Source organism: Lynx canadensis, chromosome B3 (assembly GCF_007474595.2).
Source record: "Lynx canadensis isolate LIC74 chromosome B3, mLynCan4.pri.v2, whole genome shotgun sequence".
Classification (NCBI taxonomy): domain Eukaryota; kingdom Metazoa; phylum Chordata; class Mammalia; order Carnivora; family Felidae; genus Lynx; species Lynx canadensis.
This window is the reverse complement of record NC_044308.2, coordinates 29,130,439-29,152,770: the sequence shown is the minus strand read 5'-3', so window position 1 is coordinate 29,152,770 and position 22,332 is coordinate 29,130,439. Positions and strand designations below refer to the sequence as shown.

General features: G+C 39.6%; 1 protein-coding gene and 1 non-coding gene across 4 annotated transcripts in view; both read left to right on the top strand.

Moving 5' to 3' along the window:
• Nucleotides 1-22,332, top strand: part of SCAPER (S-phase cyclin A associated protein in the ER) — a 508,094-nt gene that overhangs the window by 447,281 nt on the left and 38,481 nt on the right. The window lies entirely within an intron of this gene.
• On the top strand, nt 14,874-14,979 carry LOC115517333. Its single transcript, XR_003969797.1, has one exon. It is a non-coding gene; the product is annotated as a U6 spliceosomal RNA (small nuclear RNA).

Here is a 22,332-nt window from a genome sequence, read left to right as displayed (position 1 = left end):
CTCACATGTGTGCTCTCTCTCTCACTCACACCCTCTCTCTCACTCACACTCTCTCTCTCTCTCACTCTCAAATTAAAAAAAGAGAAAGAATGTTTAATAAAATAATTTTCTTACAATTAAATTCTAAACAGCACTACATACAATTTTTTTATTGTGGCTCTTTTTATTTATACCCAAAAGGAGAGAGTACAATAATGAACCCCAGTGATAGCCATTGTCTAGCTCCAACTATTATCAGTATTTTATTTTTCCCATTCTTATTTTATCCTCCTGCTCACACCCTGGGTTTTTTGTTTTGTCTTGTTGGTTTTTTGTTTGGTGGGAAAGGGGTTATGCTAGAGCATGTAATAACAAATTTCAGGTATCATGACATTTCACCCAAAATAATTCAGCATGTATCTCTGAGGTCTTAAACATAAATACCATGCCATTATCACCCCAACATAATAAACAATCATTTTGTAATATACCTGGTCCACTTTTCCCCACTGTCTCAAAACATCTTTCTACCAGAAGTTTATTGGAATCAGAATCTAAATTTCAGGTGGCATTTGGTTATTACATCTCCTAAGTCTTTTTTATTCTGTAAAATATTCTGCCTCTTTTTTTCTTGCCATTGATTTGTTAGAGAAAAAAATATATTGTTTTTTATTATTTATCAAGAAAAAAATTAAAACCAAAATTAAAATTAAAAATTTGAAACTTGTGGGGCGCCTGGATGGCTCAGTTGGTTAAGTGACTGACTCTTGATTTTGGCTCAGGTCATGATCTCATGGTTCATGAGATCGAGCCCTACGTGGGTCTCTATGCTGACAGCACAGAGCCTGCTTGATATTCTCTCTCTCTCCCTCTTTCTCTCTGCCCCTCCCCCACTCATGCTCACTTTCTCTTTCTCTCTCAAAATAAATAAACTTAAAAAAATTCTGAAACTTCTAAAGTCTCGCTGCTTGAAGAAATATCCACCCATTTTCAATGTACACAGAATGCTAGTGACTATATTCAGAATATTTTAAAACAGAGAATTTGCCATCTAAAATGAACCTCCTCGAAGCACCTAGCTGGCTCAGTCAGTTAAGTGTCTGACTCTTGATTTCAGCTCAGATCATGATCTCACAGTCATGGGATTGAGCCCCACATCTGGCTCCATGATGGACATGGAGCCTGCTTAAGATTGAAGATTCTCTCTCTCCCTCTCCATCTGTCCCTCTCCCCCTTGCACGCACATTCTCTCCCTCTTCCTCCCTCCCTCCCTCTCTCCCTCTAAATAAATAAATAAATAAATAAATAAATAAATAAATAAATAATGAACCCCCCCCCAACAATTTTTAGTCTGTTACACATGGAAACCCAACACCCACCTATTCTTCCTTTACTGTTACCTCTCTTAATCCGGTCACATTTCTAGGAAGATTAAGACTACCTGATCGTCAGGGAAGCCAAGCATAATCTGTATTAAGTTAGTCTTCTTCCTTCCAGAAATGCAGACAGAACCTGTTCCAGGGATTAGATAAGAACTTGGGAAGTGGCTATCTGAGTCTCTAACCTAAATATGATCAGATGGTACCACATGGCAGAGAGGCCAGCAGCGGTATTAGGGCATTGGCACCTGGGGCACTGGCACCTGCCAGCTTGGAGTATAGCCTGCTGCCTGGCTAGCTCCTGTGCAGTAGGCTGCTCCCTGGAAGGTGTCCTCTCCCCCAGGAGACCCCTGTCCAACAGTGGTTCTTTCGTGTACACAGCATTAGAAACCTGCCAGCATCTCAAGGCTTTGTCACCTGTATTCTTTCCTTGAATCCAGATGAATATCACACATAAGTATTTCCATATGTGGTTATTGTACAGTTTGGGGCTTTGGCTTTCACTTACGCACAGATTTAGTCACTTGAAATCTCTGGAACTTGAAAGAAGCTTAGAGATCAGTCACAGCCACTCACTCTTACGGGAAAAGCAACTGAGCCAAACTAACTTGAATTAGGATATAAGATTCCTACCTCAGTGCTCTCACCTACACACTTGACTTTGTATTATTCAAAATGTAGGAGCATATATTTCAGTTCTTTGAAGATTTTCTCAATTACATGTATGGAAATCAGGATCCTCTTCTCTCTAACACCCACAGTCATGTCCTTTCCCGTAGACATTGAGCATCTGTTGTATGCCAAACACCAAGACAAGTACCCAAGATACTGCCCACGGGGATCCCACAGCCTGGTGTGGGGTCATACTTGTAAACTAATAGCTGCAGGAGAAGAGAGTGTTCACAGAGAAGGAAGTAAAGCACTCCCACAGGAGATCAAGAAAGGTTTCAATGGACTAAATATTGAAGGGTCCAGAAAGACAAGTAGAGGAGAAGAATGCAACAGAGAAAAGGGTCATAATATGTGTACTCTATGATATAACATGTTATTGGTGTCTTTGGCCCACCTGGAGGTCACCTACCAATGGCTTCTTGTATTTCTCTACCTGAGGATATTCTCTGGACAAATAGCTGTTTGCTACAAGTACTGGGGAGCTAATACCTCCAGGAGTGACCCTCCACAGTAAATGGGTGGATTATATCCCAGCTTTGCTAACCCTCAGTGAGACAGTCCTGAGGTGTGTTCTGTATAGTCTGTAAGAGGGGCCCCAGTGGTAACCTGTGCACTAACACGTCGTTGATTGGCTTTCTCCCTTCCCTCTTTCTCTCCTTTGCTTCCTCACAAATAAACTATTTACACCCATATCCTTGTTTCAGAGTTTGGTTTGGAGGCAACCCAAACTAAGATATGGATATACAAGATATTGTCTCATGTTGAATTTGATGTTGCTGTGTGATGGGGTGACTGTGAAGAGTGACAGGAGATGAAGTAGTAAATGAGCTCCATGTGGGGCACCTGGGTGGCTCAGTCAGTTAAGTGTCCTTCTTCAGCTCAGGTCATGATCTCACAACTCATTAGTTCAAATCCCGTGTCAGGCTCTGTGTTGACAGCTCAGAGCCTGGAGCTGCTTCGGATTCTGTGTCTCCCTCTCTCTCTGCCCCTGCCCTGCTCACACTCTGTCTGTCTGTCTGTCTGTCTGTCTGTCTCTCTCTCTCTCTCTCTCTCTCTCTCTCAAAAATAAATAATTTTTTTTTAAATTTAAATGAGCTCCATAGATAGATGTTAGCTCCTAGGAGGCTGGAATGGAGACAAGAACTGGATGTGCTACATTAGAGCTACAGAAAGCCACTGAAGTTTAAGAGAGGGTAACAGGATCAAATTTCTGTTATAGAATGATCATTCCTGGAAAGAGTAAAAATGACTGGAAAGGCATGAGTCTAGAGGACTTGCATGAGGCACGTAGGAAATGTTGAGGGCCTGTGGGACAGTGGAAATAGAATCAAATGCATTAAGAGGAGACAGAATAAATGTGAGAGAGATGGCATAGAGCTTGGAGGGAGGTAAAAGGAAGGGAGGAACCTAAAATGGTTCCTGGGATTTCTGACTTGAAACTTTTGAGTGGTGGATGGTAGAGTCTCCAAATTAGGAAATATAAGCAGTTTTCCAGAGAAGAAATATGTTTGTTCCTACGAGTACCTAAGGGTCATCCAAGTAGACCAAAGTCTTTATATGTATGTATAATTGTTTTTTCTGTACATATACAGCTGGATTTTAAATAAATCAGTAATTAACTCTAGGTGGTATTTAAGAATTCTTAATCCATTTTTCCTATTATAATTTCCTTCTCCAGCTTCAGTTTGTATTAGTAGGCCTTGCTGCAAAAGCAGATTATTCTAGGAGAAAGGGTCCAGGTGGTTTCCTGGCTTAATTTACCTAGGAAGTTCTTAGTATCAGTATCAGCTGCCTCTGTGAGATGAAAGGATGACGCCTAACTGCAGTTCTTCCTCATCCTTCAGTCTTCAGCATATCCAGAACACCACCAAGCCACAGAAAGACAGGGAGTGTTTTCTACCTTTCCATATTAATTTGCCTCTAATATTTACAGACCATTTCATACTACTTCCCATTTCTTCATGGAAATTCTGTTTCTAAACTATAAACTACAATGACCTATGGAAAGCACTTTGTTATGTGTGTCAGAGTTTCTTTCTGCAAGGTCACGGCCTTGTCTGGGGACAAAGGTAGTGTGGCTGTCGTTATATTGGAGTAATTCACATAATGCCTGTTTTGGCTATCAGGACAAGCCAGCCAGAGCCAGAAAGTTGAGGAAGGATTGTTGTCAAAGCTCTTTTATGACCAGCAGGAATAAAAAGACAAAGAGGAGCCAGAGAGGCCTTCAAAAATCATCTTGTGAGCTGGCGAGCCCTGAGATAATTAAGTAGCTGATTAGCCCAGGGCTTTGAGTAAACACTGCAGTCTGCTGGTGGCCCAGCCTTTTTGTGACGGTGATTACAGCCCGGCTGCCTTTGCACTACTCTCCTATTGTGCCCTTAATCTGCTAATTTTTACCTAGGTTTTCTGAAGGACAATTTGGGTGTCAGAGTTTATGTTCTTAATCTTTGCTTCAGTGTGGAGGAGAAAAGACTAACTTGAATTTTGTACCAGGCTTGGTTTTGAACTTGCATTTAAGTAAAAATTGGAATTGTGATCTTCTGGTGAAAGGTTTGATGTTATGTTAGGATTAGTTCAGAATTTTAATCCGAGGACTTTTCACAAATTATAATTCTTAATGACTTAAATGAATTTCAACAGTCTGTAATAGGACTTTCAGAAATACTTATTTCTTTGGCCTTTACTGTTAATCACTTTTACATTCTTGGTCCTTTAAGTAGTAAAGAGAAAAGGATGGTTTTCAAATCTCAGTCAGCATCTCAACTGCCCTAATTAGCTGAGACTCACTGAGGCCCCCTGAAGGTGCTAACAGGAGCAGAACAGTAATGAGTGATTATGAATTGCAACCAACACAGGCCTTTTACTTAATCAGCAATCATTGACTAATTCCATAACTGTACCAGACATTGTAGTAATAGGGCCAAGGAGCAGTGGGTTCACAGGGAGAGCTGACAGTCCTTATGACCATACAGAATAAGAAGAGGAGCTTATAAAACCTAGCTAATTCTGATTGAAGAAGACTCTTCTGAATTCTAGAATATATTTACATGAAAAGGAGTTTGTTGTTATACACATTCATGGTTTTTATTTTCACATCCATAAACTACACTAACAAAATGGGTTCTATCCAAGGTCCCTGGAAACCTGTCAAAAAAAAAGAATGATTTATAATTTAGCTCATTAATTATGTGGATATAAATGAGTACTTCTCAAGTGTTTAAGGGTGCTTGAAAACCATTTGTTTGGCAAAGGTAAACTTTAACTCTGCCTGCCTGAATTATTCACTCATGCATTAAACAAATATTTATGTAGCACTTGCTCTGTGCCAGGCCCTGTGCTAAGCTTGGGAGAAAGCAGAAATGACTCAGACATCAATTGTGTCCTCAAGGACCTTGTCGGCTAGTAGAGGAAAGAAGATGCATATACAAAGACCCATGGTATAAGGCAGAGTGGTACAGAGGATAGAAGATAACCCTGAAAAGCACTTAGCACACTGCCTGCCACATAGTAAATACTTAATAAACATTGGATGCTGTCATTACATCATTATTGATGGAGTTAAGAGGAGGGAGAGATCACTCTTAGTGGTAGGAATTACCTGTTCCCTAGAGCAACTAAAATTTAATCTGGACCTTGAAAGATAGAAGGGTTTGTTGGAACATTTAGAGTTGAGAGAAAGTAGATAAACAAATAGCTAAAGCGAAGACATCATGGTAGAAAAATATGAAGAACCAATAGAGTACTTACTTGAGCTCAATTTGGGGATGTATGTGGTGGTGATTTTAGTGCCTCCCAAGTTTTTATGAGGTTCAACTGAGGTAATAAATGTAAAAAGACTGTGTGAACTATTTTGCTAAGATGTGGTGGCAGTGGTGTCATTAAAAGCCTTTGATCAGGGAAGTGACATGCTAAGAACCATATTTTGGGAGCATTAATCAGATATCAGGAATATTTGGTGAAGAATGTATTAGAGAGGAGGCAGAAAATGGGACCATTAACGGTCATCTGAGCAAGAGGCAGAAGGAAGGGAAAAGAATTTTTCTTAATCTTCCCAGAGTCTCTTTCCTCATGTACAATATCATCAGACTCCAGATGCCATCATCTCTGTCTCCTCTGTCTTCCTTGTACCCCAGATCTCATCTGTTGTCACATTTTGTTGAATGGAAGGAACCTTAAAGTTTCCTTAATCCAGTCTTCTATTCATGTGTGAATCTCTCCAATAACCTCATCCATTCTATATTTGAATATTTCTTTTGTCAGGGAACTCATTACACTGAGAGAACCATTCTGTTACTGATAAGTTTTAATGCTTTAAAAAGTCTCTCCTTATACCAATCTCTAACCTGTCTCCCTACTGCTACCTATTAGAACTAGTCCTAATTGTTCCTTGGCAACATACAGACTATTCTACCCATGCTTTCCTCCCTGAACTTCCCTGATCTCACCCTTCCACATATTTCCCTTTGCTTTTATTCTCCTTGTTCAATTACTGTAACTGTATAACAGATTTCCCCAAAACTTAGTGGCATAAAACAACCATCTATTGGGGCACCTGGCATGCAACTCTTTTTTTTTTTTTTTTTTAAAGTAGGCTTCACGACCAGTGTGAAGCCCAGTGCAGGGCTTGAGCTCACAACCCTGAGATCAAGACCTGAGCTGAGATCAAGTGTCGGACACTTGGGGTGCCTGAGTGACTCAGTCACTTAAGCATCCTACTTCAGCTCAAGTCAGGATCTTGCCATTACTGAGTTCGAGCCCCACATCGGTCTCTGTGCTGACAGCTCAGAGCCTGGAGCCTGCTTCAGATTCTGTGCCTCCCTCTCTCTCTGCCCCTCCCCCACCTCAAAAATGTATAAACATTTTAAAAAATTTTTCAAAGAGTCAGATGCTTAACTGACAGCCACCCATGCAACTCTTGATCTCAGAGTGGTGAATTCAGGTCCCACACTAGGGGTAGAGATACATAAAAAAATAAAATCTTAAAAAAACCAGTCATCTGTTAATCTCACAGACTCTGTGTCAGGAATGTTGTCAAGATACCGAGAGACTGGCTTATCTTTGTTCCACAATATCTGGGCCTCAGTCAGAAGACTTGAAGGCTAGAAGTTGAAATCATCTGAGTGCTTATTCACACACATCTGTGGCTCATGTGGCTGTTAGCCGAGGACCTTTCCACCTGGTCACTCTGCATAGGCCAATCTGGGCTTCCTCACAGCATGGTGGTCAGTTCCCAAGAGGAGCATCTTGACAAAGAACCAGGTAGAAACATTACCTTTTATGAGCCACCCACAGAAGTCATGCAGCCTATTTCCACTGTATTCTATTCATCAAGGCCTTCACAACACCCACCTCCCCTCCTTCAGATGTAGGAGAAATAGACTTCACCTCTTCACGGGGAATACGAAGGTCCTAGAAATATAGGACCAGAAATATTGCCGTAGTTGTGTTTGAAAAACATTATTTGCCACATTCCAGCCTTCCCTGTAGATAAATGTGTTTCCAGCATCCTTTTCTCATGTGTCTTCTGTTCTCTCTGCAGTCTCGTATTTGGTATATCACCCTGTCCCTTGACATCACCTCTGTTAACTTTTAAACCTGTGGTCATTAGCCACTGTCCTTAGACAAAAAACTTTCTGGGATTGGGAAATAGGGACTAAAGTAAATATAATAGGACTCAGGAAGTTACATTTGTTGAGCACCTTTTATGTATCCCAGGCTAAGTGCTCCTTGTGAGTTATGTTCCAGCAGTCCTGCTCACACCATACAAGGGAGCACAGCAGCCAGTAGAGTGATGAGGAAAGTGACTATCACCTGCTTCAGATCCAGAGAGTGAGAAGAATACAAGAGCAGGAACTTCTGGACTGTTTCTGTACTCACAACTGGGTGATTGCTAGTTGAGAGATTTCAGAAAGATCCATTCCAGCTAGTAATAAAGCCTTAGTTGACTTATAGGGACAGAACAATGAGACCACTTCATTGCTACAATTCAACTTGTGTGTCCACTATGTGCTAGGCACTGTGCCAGAGAAAGGGAGCTGTCTGGGCCATAGCCTACAGGACTAAAGTTTAAGAGCAGCCTTCACTTCCTTACTTCTCCCAGAGAGGATAGGGTATGATGAAGGCAGACTGTCAGTACATGTATAGGCTCACCAGGTTCAGAGCAGCAGAATATGTCAAGAATGCACCTGCCGTCAGGACTTTGGAGGGCAGGATCTCAAGAAAGGTTTTGTGCACAGTTGTATTGAAGAGCACAGGTTTGGGAGTCAGAACAGCGTGGGTGCAGCTCCTCCCTGATGGACATTTCCTCATGGAATTCCTACTGGTGGTTTCTACCAAGAACTTCTATTTTATACGTCAGATTCTAAACCTCATTGGCTTTCACCCAAAATTGACCGTTCCTCCTCACTACCTTATTCTACTTATGATTCTTGTTATCTGACCAGATTCTAAAACCTAAAACCTTAGTGATCTTTAGCTTCTGTCTCCCAGAATCAATTCAGTCCAATCTGATATAATCAAAAGAATGCTTGCCTCAGAAATATTTATCCCTATTTATCCCTCTTACTTGATATTTGTCTGCTTCATTCATTCATTCTCTTGTCCTGTGTATTTGTTTTATGTCTTCAACTACAAAGATTTCCCTAAGGAAAGAGACTAAATGACTTAGCAGTTCCCCTCTGGCACCAGCACCAACCTAGAAGCAAAATAAAAACTCAGGAAATAGCTTTTGACTGGCAAAATTAGCAAATACCAGTGTGTATCATTAACCTGTGCCAGGGCCCCATTTCCTGCACCTGCACTTAACATAGGAAGAAGGCCTGCCCACATCTCATGTTCTCCCTCCTCTAAGGTAAGAGGGAGACATCCAGAGCCCTCATTCCTTGGCAAGGAATGGGATGAATTTTTCCTCATTTCCTTCCATTGCTTTGACAGATCTTTATTCATTACTAGTTATTGAGCACTTGATATGTGCCAGACATTCATCAAGGTATTAGGGAGGTGGTAGTGAACAAAATGCCTATCCTTATGGAATTTATAATCTACCGGGAGAAAAAAGTAAAAAAAAACAATAAACCAATGAACAGTTTGGATAATATTAGCTAGTGATAGCAGTGTGAGAAAATAGCAGGGTAATATAGCACAGAGGCCTAGTCAGGGACTTCTGGAGATGGAGTGGTCAGGGAAGGCCTCTCTGGGGAGATGACACTGAAACTAAGGAGCCAGCCATGTAAAGATCCAAGGGAAGAATATTCTAGTGGAGATGAATGGTAAATTGATGACTCCCAAATGTCTGAGGTGGGTATGTTCCAGAAACAGAGAAGGCAGTATATTGGAATGTGATGAGCAAGAAAGAAAGTGCTAGATGAAGCGAGAGAAGTAAGGCCCTGGAGATGAGGACAGAGAGTGTAGAAGTTTGGGTTTTCTTCTACTTGTGAGGGGAAGCCATTTGAGGATTTTCAGCAGAGAGTGGCATGATCTGATTACTTAAAAAATAAAAAAAGCATCTGTTTACTCTGTGAAGAATGGATGAGAGGCATGAGAACACAAGCAGGAAAGATCAATTAGGAGGGCACTGCAGGTATCATGCAGTCGTGATATGACTTTTTTTCCCTCCCGGTTACCCACCAGCAGAAGCAATTGCCTTCCTCTGGCAACACATTAGAGCCTCTGGCAGAGCTCCTTCAGCCTAACTGCCAACTTCTTAAGATAGGAGAAGCCAAAACATCAGCAAAACTAGCCAAAGCCAGCACAGGGCCCTTTGCTGCTTGCAGTGAACGAGAAAACTGAAGTTGGAAGGTTAGAAATGTCCCATCTGAGAGGTGTTTCTGGACAGCAGCCCTGGCCTGCAGCTCCAGGATCCAGAACTGCATCCTGTTGTCAGGATGTTGTCAGGGCCGCTCACATTCTCACCTCCTGGGCTCCTCCCTGCCCTTCCTTACCTCCACCTTTACTTGTCCCCAGACTGTCCGGGCCCATCAGCTCTCTATCTTCCCTCTCCCTGGGCCTCCATTCAGACCTGTGCCAGACAGAGCCTGGTTTCTCCTCAATGGCCTCACCCTCTCCCTCCCATTCCCACTGGTGTCCCCTTGGTCTTCCTCTTTCTTCATCCTCTCCCAGGTTGTCCGTTCCAGACAGCAAGAAAGTCCATCTCTTATCATCTCCAACTTCTCTTCCCAGAAAGGTTTCCTTCTCAGAAGTTGCTCTGTGAGTTCAACTGAAACTTGGATCAGGTACTTTGGAAATCCTCCCACGTATCAGCCAGCCTCACCCCACCCAGTAATATTACTCTTTCATTGTCCCTGTATTTTTTCTTCTCTCTAACTGAATAGCCAGATGTCTTCTAATGTTTATACATACATTTTTCTCACCTTCAGCTTTCTCTTGCTCTCTCACCTCCACTAAGTCATCCCCATTCCCTTCATTGGGGCTCCAAATTAGAACTGCATTAAACCAGCTATAGGGTGTGTGTGCATATGTGTATGTGTGTGTGTGTGTGTGTGTGTGTGCGCGTGCGCGCACACACACAGGAGGGTATTGTTAGAAGAATTTCTGTAAGTTTATCTAATATCTGCTTTCAGGTAATGTCTCTTCTCTGGGGTCAAAAATAACAATATAACACCTCTTCAGTTTGAAAATACCCTTTATGGCCTCCAGTTCTGACATAAATTTCCCAATTCCGTCAGATGTTCCTCAGATGACACTGCTTCCAGATACTTGTACAACACGAGTCACTTTCTTGAGAACTTTCCGATGCATCAGTGTCCTCCTCAATGTAGTATGGCACCCAGTGCTGGACCCAGTGCCCCCAGGGTAGTGGAGCAGGACTAAGCCTTCTAGTTGTGTACGTTGTGTTCCTATTAATTCAGTCAAAAATTGAATTATATTCATTGGCAAACAAGCAACATGATTTCCTCATTTGAGCTGTTAAGCAGCTAATTTGCTAAGCCTTTTCTTCCACTTATCACAGACAGCTGTATTCCAGTCCCCCGTCACTCACCTTCTTCCCATTCTAAACATATGCAGCTAGTTTTTATAATCTAAAAATAGGATTTAACAGTCATTGATACAAATTTTATCCTTTTTTTAGTTCTCATTTATTTTTAGTTAAACTTTTTTATTGATCACTTCCCTCTCCTTGAAACTGTCTTCACTCAGTTTCTAGGACACCACACTTTGCTGGTTTTCCTCCTACCCCACTGGTTTCTGTTTTTTAGTTTCTTTGCTGATTTCTTCATACCTCCCCAGTGTCTAAATGTTTGAATATCCCAAGTTTCAATCCTCAGACCACCATCTGTGTTCACTTACTGGATGACCTCCTGAGCTTAATACCATGTATGTGTTGATGACTCCCAAATATCCCAAGCCCAGACCACCCCTCTGACCTTAGGCTTGTATATTTATTAAGTCATTCAACAAATAATTTGTTGAGAAGCTACTGTGTGTCAGACACTGTTCTAAGCCCTGGGGACAAAATTGACAGAAAATATCTACCCTTGGGAAGTTAATTGTATCCAACTTGCAATTCATTATCTCCACTTATATGTCTAATATGCATCTTGAATTTAACAAGTTTAAAACTGAACTCCTGTGGCACAAGAACAGATACTCAAATCAATGGAATAGAATAGAGAACCCAGAAATTGACCCACAAACGTATGGCTAACTAATCTTTGACAAAGCAGGAAAGAATATCCAATGGAATCAAGACAGTCTCTTCAGCAAGTGGTGCTGGGAAAACTGGACAGCAACATGCAGAAGAATGAACCTGGACCACCTTCTTACACCATACACAAAAATAAAGTGGATGAAAGACCTCAATGTGAGACAGGAAGCCATCAGAATCCTCAAGGAGAAAGCAGGCAAAAACCTCTTTGATCTTGCCCACAGAAATTTCTTACTCAGCACATCTCCAGAGGCAAGGGAAACAAAAGCAAAAATGAACTACGGGGACCTCATCAAAATAAAAAGCTTCTGCACAGCGAAGGAAACAGTCAGCAAAACTAAAAGGCAACCGGCAGAATGGGAGAAGATATTTTCAAATGACATATCAGATAAAGGGTTAGTAGACTTATCAAACTCAACACCCAAAAAACAAATAATCCAGTGAAGAAATGGCAAAAGACATCAATAGACACTTCTCCAAAGAAGACATCCAGATGGTGAACCAACATGAAAAAATGCTCCACATCACTCATCATCAGGGAAATACAAATCAAAACCACAATGAGATACCACCTTACACCTGTCAGAATGGCTAACATTGACAACTCAGGCAACAACAGATGTTGGCGAGGATGCAGAGAAAGAGGATCTCTTTTGCATTGTTGATGGGAATGCAAGCTGGTGCAGCCACTCTGGAAAACAGTATGGAGGTTCCTCAAAAAACTAAACATAGAACTACCCTACGACCCAGCAATTACACTACTAAGCATTTATCGAAGGGATACAGATGTGCTGTTTTGAAGGGACACATGCACCCCCATGTTTACAGCAGCACTGTCAACAATAGCCAAAGTATGGAAAGAGCCCAAATGTCCATCGATGGATGAATGGATAAAGAAGATGTGGTATGTATATACAATGGAGTATGACTCGGCAATCAAAAAGAATGAAATCTTGCCATTTGCAACTACATGCAAATGTAGTTGGAGGGTATTATGCTAAGTGAAATTAGTCAGAGAAAGACAAAAATCCTATGACTTCACTCATATGAGGAATTTAAGAGACAAAACAGATGAACATAAGGGAAGGGAAACAAAAATAATATAAAAACAAGGAGGGGGACAAAACAAAAGAGACTCATAAATGTGGAGAACAAACTGAGGGTTGCTGGAGGGGTTGTGGGAGGGGGGATGGGCTAAATGGGTAAGGGGTATTAAGGAATCTACTCCTGAAATCATTGCTTCACTACATACTAATTTGGATGTAAATTTTAAAAAATAAAAAATAAAGTTTAAAAAAAAAAACAACTGAACTCCTGGTTTTCCTCCTAATGTGCTCTATCCACTGTCTTCCCCATTTCTATAAATGGCAGCCACATTCTTGCAGTTACTCAGGGCAAAAACCACTGAGCCATTTTTTACTTCCTTTATTTCACACCTACATCCAATCTATCAGGAAATCCTGTTGGCTTTGCCTTCTGAAGATTATCAGAATCCAACCACTTCTCACCACATTCATAGCTACCAGCCTGGCTCATCCACCATGATCTCTCAGTTGAATAATTCTAACAGCCTCCTAATTGGCCGCCCTGCTGCTGCCTTGGTTCTTCTAAAAGCTTTTCAACCAGTTAGTTATAGTGATTTTTTAAAAACTTGTCAGATACATCATTGTTCTGCTCAGAACTTTAAAATGGCTTTCTTTCTCATCCAGTAAAATCCTTATAATGTCCTTACAATGGTCTGTAAGATCCTACCTGATCTTCTTCCTGTCCTCTCTGACTTCATCTCCTGTTGTTCTTCCATGCACTCAATCTGCTGTAGCCACACTGGCCTTGCTGTTTCTTGAACATGTCCTGCATGTTCCTAGCTCCAAGACTTGAGACATGCTGCTTTTCTGTCTAAAACACCCTGGCGTCAGATATCTTTATGGCTTCCTTCCTCACTTTCTGTAGAACTCTACCTACTTAACACCTTAGAAAAAGCTTCCCTAATCACCTTATATAAAATACTGTTAAACATTCACCCACTTTTTCATTCCCCTTCTCCATGTCCCCTTCTCCTCCAGAGCATTTAGCATACCTGACATACTATATATTACGTATATTTTTGATTTGTTTCTTCTATACTCCCACACTAAAATGTAAGCTTTATCAGGAAAAGGGCATCGCTTTTACTGATGAATCCTAGTGCCTGGAGTAGTGCTTACTACAGAGTAGGTCTTCAATAAATATTTGTTGAATAAATGAATGAATCATGAATAACTAGTCCATTGTGGTAGGCAGAATAATGCTTTTCCTGAACATTCTAACCTACAAAGACAAAATACACATTCTTCTCAAGTGCACATTGGACATGTTCCAAGATAGATCAGCTATTAGGCCAAAGATTAAGTCTTGTGCGATTTAAAAAATAAATATCATACAAACTATCTTCTCCAACTATTACAGAGCAAAGTTAGAAATCCATAATAGAAGTAAAACTAAAAATTCACAAATTTGTGGAAATTAAACAACACACTCTTAAACAACAAATGGATTAAGGACAAAATCACAAAGGAGATTAGAAAATACTTAGAGATGAATGGAAATGAAAACACAACATATCAAAGCTTACAAGACACAGTAAAAGCACTGTTAAGGAGGAAATGTATAACTATAAACATTTATGTTAAAAAATAAGAAATCTCTCAAAACAACCTAACTATACAACTTAAGGAACCAGAAAAAAGAACGAACTAAACTCAAAGCTAGCAGGAAGAAGGAAATGGCAAAGATTACAGCAGAGATCATTGAAATAAAGAATAGGGGCACCTAGGTAGCTTAGTTGGTTGAGCATCCAACTCTTGATTTCAGCTCAGGTCATGATCCCAAGGTCATGAGATCAAGCCCTGTGTCAGGCTCGGCGCTGAGCGTGGAGCCTGTTGGGATTCTCTCTCTCTCTACCCCTCCCCAGTTTACACGTGTGCACTCTCATGCTCTCTCTCTCTCTCTCTCTCTCTCTCTCTCTTAAAATAAATAAACATGTTTTTAAAAAAATAAAATAACAATAGAGAAAATCAATGAAACCAAAAATTCAAGTTTTTTGAAAAGAGCAAGAGAATTGACAACCTTCAACTAGATGAACCAGGAAAAAAAGAGAGAGAGAGAAGACTCAAATTACTAAACTCAGACATGAAAATGGGGTGCTTACGTTGGCAGCACACATATTAAAATTGAAACAATACAGAGAAGATAACATGACCCCTGCATGAGGATGACACTCAAATTCTTGAAGTGTCCCATATTTTCTGTAGTTTAATACAGTATTGCATACTTGAAATTTACTAATAAAGTAGATTTTAAGCATTCTACCACAAAAAATAAAAAGGTAACTATGTAAAAAAACAAAAACTAAAGTAATGGATGTATTAACTTTATTCTGAGAGTCATTTCACAATATATCCAAATCATCATGTTGTACATTTTCAATAAGCTATAATTTTATTTGTCATTTCTACCTCAATAAAGGTGAGGAAAGAAAAGAAAGTGGGAACATTACTATCAATTCTACATAAATAAAAAGTGTTATAAGAAGGTGCTATTAACAATGTATGTCAATAAATTGGATAACCTAGATGAAATGGATAAATCTCTAGAAACAAAAAACCCACCAAGACTAAATCACAAAGAAATAGAAAATATGAATATACCTATATAACTAGTAAGGAGATTGAATCAGTAATCAAAAATCTCCAAAGGAAAGCCCTGAACCTGATGGCTTCAATTGTGAATTCTGCCAAACACTTAGAGAACTAACACCAGTCTTTCTCAAACTTTTCCCAAAAATTTAATGGGAGAGACCACTTCATAACTCATTCTCTGAGTTTCTGGATTCTCTGAATCCAGAGCCAGATGAAGACACTATAAAAAGAGAAAATTACAGACTGATACCCCATGTGAACATTGACGTAAAAATGCTCAACAAAACACTACCAAACCAAATTTAGCAGCATGGTAAAAGGTTTATACATCATGACCAAGTGGGATTTATTCCTTGAGTGCAAGAATGCTTCAGTACATGAATATCAATCATTGTAATTAGACCACATTAACAGAATGATGGAAACAACACATGATCATCTTAATTGATACAGAAAACATTTGACAAAATTCAGCACCCTTTCATTACAAAAACACTCAAAAAACTAGGATAGAAAGAAAGTACCAACATATAATAAAAACCATATATGAAAAACCCACAGGGAACATCATAGTCAATGGTGAAAGACTAGAAGCTTTTCTTCTAAGATCAGGAACAAGGCAAAGATGCCACTTCTACTATTTCTACCCAACATAGTACTGGAATTTCTAGCCAAAGAAATTAGGTGAGAAAAAGAAATAAAAGGCATCCAAATCAGAAGGGAAGAAGTAGAATATCTCTGTTTGCAGATGATATAATCTTATATATAGAAAACCCTGAAGATTACACACACACACACACACACACACAAATTAAAACTAATAAATGAATTTGGCAATGTAGCAGAATACAAAACCAACTCACAAAAAGCAGCTGCATTTTTTTATATTAACAATGTACAGTCTCAAAAAGGAAATTAGGAAAACAAGTCCATTTACAATAGCACCAAAAAAAAAAAAAACTTAGGAATTAATTTAACTGAGAAGGCAAAAAAGCCTTATACAATGAAAAGGAAAAAACATTGCCAAAAGAAATTAAAGAAGGCATAAACAAGTGGAAGCACATTCCATGTTCATGGATTGGAAGACAGTATTATTAAGATGTCATTACCACCCAAAGCAATCTGTGGATTTTATGTGATCTCTGACAAAATCTCTTAAGACTTTTTTTTTTGCAGAAATAGAAAAACTGATACTAAAATTCATATGAAATCTCAAGGGAGCCCAAATAAATAGAAAAAATATTGAAAAAAAGAACAAAACTGGAGGACTCAAGTTTTCTGATTTCAAAGCTTACTTCAAAGCCACAGTCATCAAAACAATGTGAAACTGGCATACAGGCATATATAACAATGGGACAGAACAGAGAGCCCAGAAATAAACCCTCACACATATGGACAAATGATTTTGACGAGGATGCCAAGACCATTGAATGGGAAAGGGGTCTTTTCAACAAGTGGTGCTGGGGAACATGGACATCCACATGCAAAAGAGTAAAGCTGAACACTTTTCAAACGCTATGACTCAAAATGGCTCAAAGACCTGAAACTATTAAACTGAGAAGAAAACACAGAGCAGAAGCTTCAGAACATGGGATTTGGCAGTGATTTCTTGGATAGGACACAAGAGGCACAGGCAGTAAAAGAAAAAGTAGACAAATTGGACCTCAGGAAGATTTTTAATTTGTGTATCAAAAGACAGTATCAACACAGTAAAAAGGCAACCTGGAGAATGGGTAAAATATTTGCAAATTATATATCTGATAAGGAATAAATATCCAGAAACCATGGAAAACTCCTAAACCTCAACAACAACAACAAAAACACTATTAAAAAATGGGCAGGGCATCTGGGTGGCTCAATCGGTTAAGTGTCCAACTCTTGATTTCAGCTCAGGTCATGATCTCACTGTTCCATGGGATCAAAGCCCACATCAGGCTCTGCACTCATAGCATAGAAGCTGCTTAGTATTCTCTCTCCCTCTCTGCCCCTCCCCACTCACATGCATGCATGCGCTCTCTCTCAAAATAAATGAATAAACATTTTTGTTTAACGGGCAAAAGACTTAAATAGGCATTTCTCCAAAGATATACAAATACCCAATAAGCACATGAAAAGAAGTTTGACACTACTGATAATAGGAAAATGCAAATCAAAACTATAGTGAGATAACCCATTTGGATGGCTACCATCAAAACAAAACAAAACAAAAAATAACAAGTGTCAGTGAGGATGTGAAGAAATTCAAACACTTGTGTATCGTGGGTGGGAATATAAATGATATAGCTGCTGTGGGAAATATGGCAATTCCTCAAAAAATTAAAAATAGAATTAGTGAATGATCCAGCAATTCCACTTCTGGGTATATATCCAGAAGAATTACAAACAGGGTTTTGAAAACATTTGTATGCCCCTGTTCATAGAAGCATTATTTACAACAGTTAAAAAATGGAAGCAACCCAAGTGTTCATCAGTAGATAAGTGGATACACAAAAAGTGTTGTATACATACAATGGAATATTATTTATTCAGCCTTAAAAAGTAAGGAAATTCTGACATATTCTACATCATGAATGAAACTTGAGGACATTAGCTAAGTGAAATAAGCCAGTTACAAGAAACTAAATATAGTGTGATGATTCCATTTACATGAAGTATTTAGCATAGTCAGTCATAGAGACAGAAAGTAGACTGATGGTTGCTGGGGGAAGAGGGGACGGGAAGTTATTGTTTAAGGGGTATACAGTTTCTGTTTTACATAATATGAAAGAGTTATGGGGATGGTTGGTGGTGAAGGGTGTACTTCATTATGAGTATATTTATTATCAATGAACTGTATACCTGAAATAGTTAAGATGGTAAATTTTATGTTATATGTATTTTAATATGAAAAAGTGGGGGAAAAAAGAATAATGCCCTGCCAAAGTTATCTGTATCCTAATTCCCCAAAACTGTAAATGTGTTATCTTACATGGCAAAAGAGATTTTGCAGAAATTAAGGATCTTGAGATGGGGAGATTATCCTGGTTTATCCAAGTGGGCCCATTGTAAGTACAAAGGTCCTTGTAGATGAAAGAGAGAAGTGGGAAAGTGAGCGTTAGAGGGGTTTGAAGGTGCTGCTGACTTTGAAGATGGGGGAAGGGGCCACAAGCCAAGAAATGCATGTGTACTCTAAAAGCTGTGAAAGGCAAGGAAACAAACTGTCCCCTGGAGCCTTTAGAAGGAACACACCTCTGATAACACCTGGTTTTAGCCCACCCAGTAAGACCTGTTTTGGATTCTGACCACCCCCCGCCCCCGCCACCCCAGACTGTTAGAGAATAGTATTGTTTTGAGCCACTAGCTTCTGATAACTTGTTCCATCAGCAATAGGAACCTGATACACATTCCTGTCTCTGTTAGACTGTAACCTCTGTAGGACAGGGACCTAGTCTTCCTTGACTGCCCATATCACAGATGGTCACTGTTCCTAGAGCACAGGTAGTTTGGCTTTTCAAATTGAGAGTATCTGACCAGACGATCCTGCCCCTTGTGCTCACCACAAAGCCTGGTGAATGGTCAGGCTTTTCCAGATTCAGGTCAGCTTTTCCAGAATATCCCAGTCCTTAAGAGCCCCACACTGGACTACCTCTAAAAAATGATTCACTTTTGAACAGTGAAGTTTACATCCATCATTGGGAGAGACAGTGACTTAATCCCACCTACTCCCAATACTGCAGACCAGTAAGTGGAATGCTCAGGGTTCAAGGATTAAAATGGGACATTCTTACAAGATGCCTGGGGATTCCAGCACTGAAGGAATGAACAAAGCCAAAATCCAAGAAGATAAGAGAGCAGTCTAGAAGATCACTGGCACTGAACGAGATCAGGGTTGATGTTACCAAGCCAGAAAAATGGGGATCAGGGAGAAGAGAGCAAACAAGCCAGGAACAAATAGGGAAAAGGGGGCTGTAGTATCTGGAACTGTCACACTTGGCACATAAGTGGTAAAACACCAAAGATGAATGGATGGCATTTGATCCATGCCCATACAAATCACTGCTTTTTTTTTTTTTTTTTTTTTTTTTTTTTTTTTTTTTTTTTTTTGCACATCTATACTTTCCTTTGAGGCAAAGTAGGGTTTTCAGGTGCTTGTGCAGGAGTATTGATGGTCCAATTATAGTTATTCCTAATTGAATCTGGCTGTTAATGAACAGAAATGAATATACCACTAAGATCCCTAGTCCTAGAGAACAAACAAAAACACTTTAAAATTCAGTAAAATTGAGAAGATCTCAGAATGTAAAGTAATATATTAACTTTCAGATCTGAGTTTTCATATCTTCCATGTATTTTTAAAAGAAAATTCTGTAACTTATGTCTGATATGAATAAGGCCTTTTACATTTTCATTATAAACATTTAGGTTTAAAGTGATTATAACTGACAGTTAAGACCAACGGGAGCCAGTGGCCTGTTCATGGACAAATTATCTGTAATTCAGACTAAATCAAAAGTAAACATTTCCTAAAGTCCTTTCAGCTCTACATTAGTCCTGTGGAAGCCAAATGTAATAGACAAGCCCTTTCCCTTCCTCTCTGTCCTGTGAATTCTATGGGCTCACTTTAAAATGAATAGTCTTTTCTATGAAGCAATGTTATATGCATTTTGAACCATTTCCACATCTAAGTCATCGAATGCTTATTCATTTTTCTGAATCAACATGTTTATTTCATCAGGAGAATGTTGCAAGAGTACCTGGGAGGTGTTGTTTCATAGTTTATGATTAGTATTTTCCTAAATAATGGGATGGAGAGAGGAAGAAAGAAGTAGTCTGATGACCTTCACTTTTTTCTTATCTGCATTTGTTCTCTTGAGGAAGTAATAGCAGTGAATTCGTGTCATTTAAAAGTTTAGAAAGATTAAGTATGACAAATTGTTTTAAATGACAAAATTATATTTCTGAGTATCTCATTTGAATATGCTGATAATCAGTTTAAAAACCACACAGGCAGTAAGGGGAAGGCCAGCATTCTGAATCACAGAGCAGTAAAACTGTTGTCACCAGCAATGATGTCACTCATTCCCAAGGCTCCAGAAGACTTTTGGAAATTAACTTTAGGAAGAAATGTCTTCTGACTTGTCATTGGTTCTAAAAGGCAATCAGTGTTAAACAAGCACAGACCCCTTTTTGGAACCTATGTAATAAAGTCAGACATATTAATCTCTACTCATGCCTCTAGTCAGGGTCTGACCCCAAGTTCTTATGGCTACAATGGAAGAAAGCAAGGAAGAGCCAACTGACATAAGCTAACAGTTCGTGTAAAGGTCTAGATGTGCCTAAGAGCAAATAAACATCGTTTCTCAGCTTTGTGTTTGTATTGAGTCCCATAAGACAAAAAGTATCTCTCTATGATCATATGAGATTACATTACAGTCTCCATGTCCTTTCACAGTGTTCAGTTAACACCCCTGAGATTTGACTTAAGAAAAGGGATGGAGAGAAAAGAAGAGGTCACTCCTGTTTAGCCTGGATGCTTTGGTCCCCAGACAAAGTATTGGCTTTAAAGAGTCAAAAGTCCTTGTGGTATCCTGCTTTTTCCACTGACAAATGTGTATGACCTAAAACATCTCAACTACTCTTCATGTGTGGAGTGAAGGGGATTAATACCTTCACTACCAACCATGAAAAATGAAGAGTGAGGTGAGGTAAAATACGTGAGTGAATTTGGCAGATCCTGTTACCGGACAATGAAAGGACAGTAATTTCTCTTAGGAAACTAAGAGAGCTGCTTTCTTGAGAAGAGAATAAGGTATATAATGTCATCTCACATCCTTAACAATATCAGAAATAATGCACGTTCAAGAAGTAAATACTTACCATGGCTATGAATAAAACTCTTCTTTGATGAAACTAGTAGCAAATCAAAATGAAAAAAATAATCCGTTTGGAAAAAACAAGTTATGAATTAGAAAACTAGAAAAGATACTAGAAACTTTCCAGCCAGCACTTCCACATTCTTATTTAATTGGTGGCATCTCTTTTTTCTTTTTTTTAAATTTATTCATTTTGAAAGAGAGAGAGCACAGCAGGGGAAGGGGAGAATGAAGGAGGGACAGAATCCCAAGCAAGCTCCACACCATCAGCACAGAGCACGATGAGGGGCTTGAACCCACAAACTGTGAGATCATGACCTTAGCTGAGATCAAGAGTCGGCACTTAACCAACTGTGTCACCCAGGTGCCCCTTATTAGCAGCATGTCTTCAGTGTTTCTAGGCTAATGAGATAAGCATAGATCTTTAATAATGCCCCTCTCACATTCCAGATTCCATCTGAAAGGAGCAACAAAAAAGAAGCTGTGGAGGTGGACATGGTGGGCACCTGTATTCATGTTAAAAATAGGGAAGAGTATGGTAAAGGAAGACACTAAACAGGGACTTGTAACCTCTCTTCCTGAGGGAAAATTATGTCCGTGAAACAAGACGTGTGGCCCACTTGGAATAGCATGGAGAGGACTGAGGATTTGTACAGAAGTGGCTATAGCAGCTGCAAACCTTACATCTTCTCAGATTCAAACCCAATGGAGAAAAAGTGAGGGCTTTTTGCCAAGCATTTCAGCAAAAGAATCTCCCTCCACTGTGATGTGTGCCATCCCTGAGCCATACTGAACAGCCAGAAGAATAAACTGTGTCTTTTATTACCTTAGGTCCTTGAGTCAGAGTGAATGGGGGAGGAGCCCCACCTAAAGCACGCTGGTTATAAGAGAGAGAGGTAGTTCCTCAGAGAGAAATTTGGGTGCAGTTTCTTTAAAAAAAAAAAAGTGAACGAATGCTTGGCAGCCACATTTAGTAAAACTGCAGGCTCTTGGTCACTGGATACTTCGTATAGACCTGATTCAGGAGTGAGGTAGATTTAGCAAACCCTTGCTGGCTTTACTATTAATTTTAGGAGCTCATTTGCCATTGCTGTTGCTTCTTGTTCACC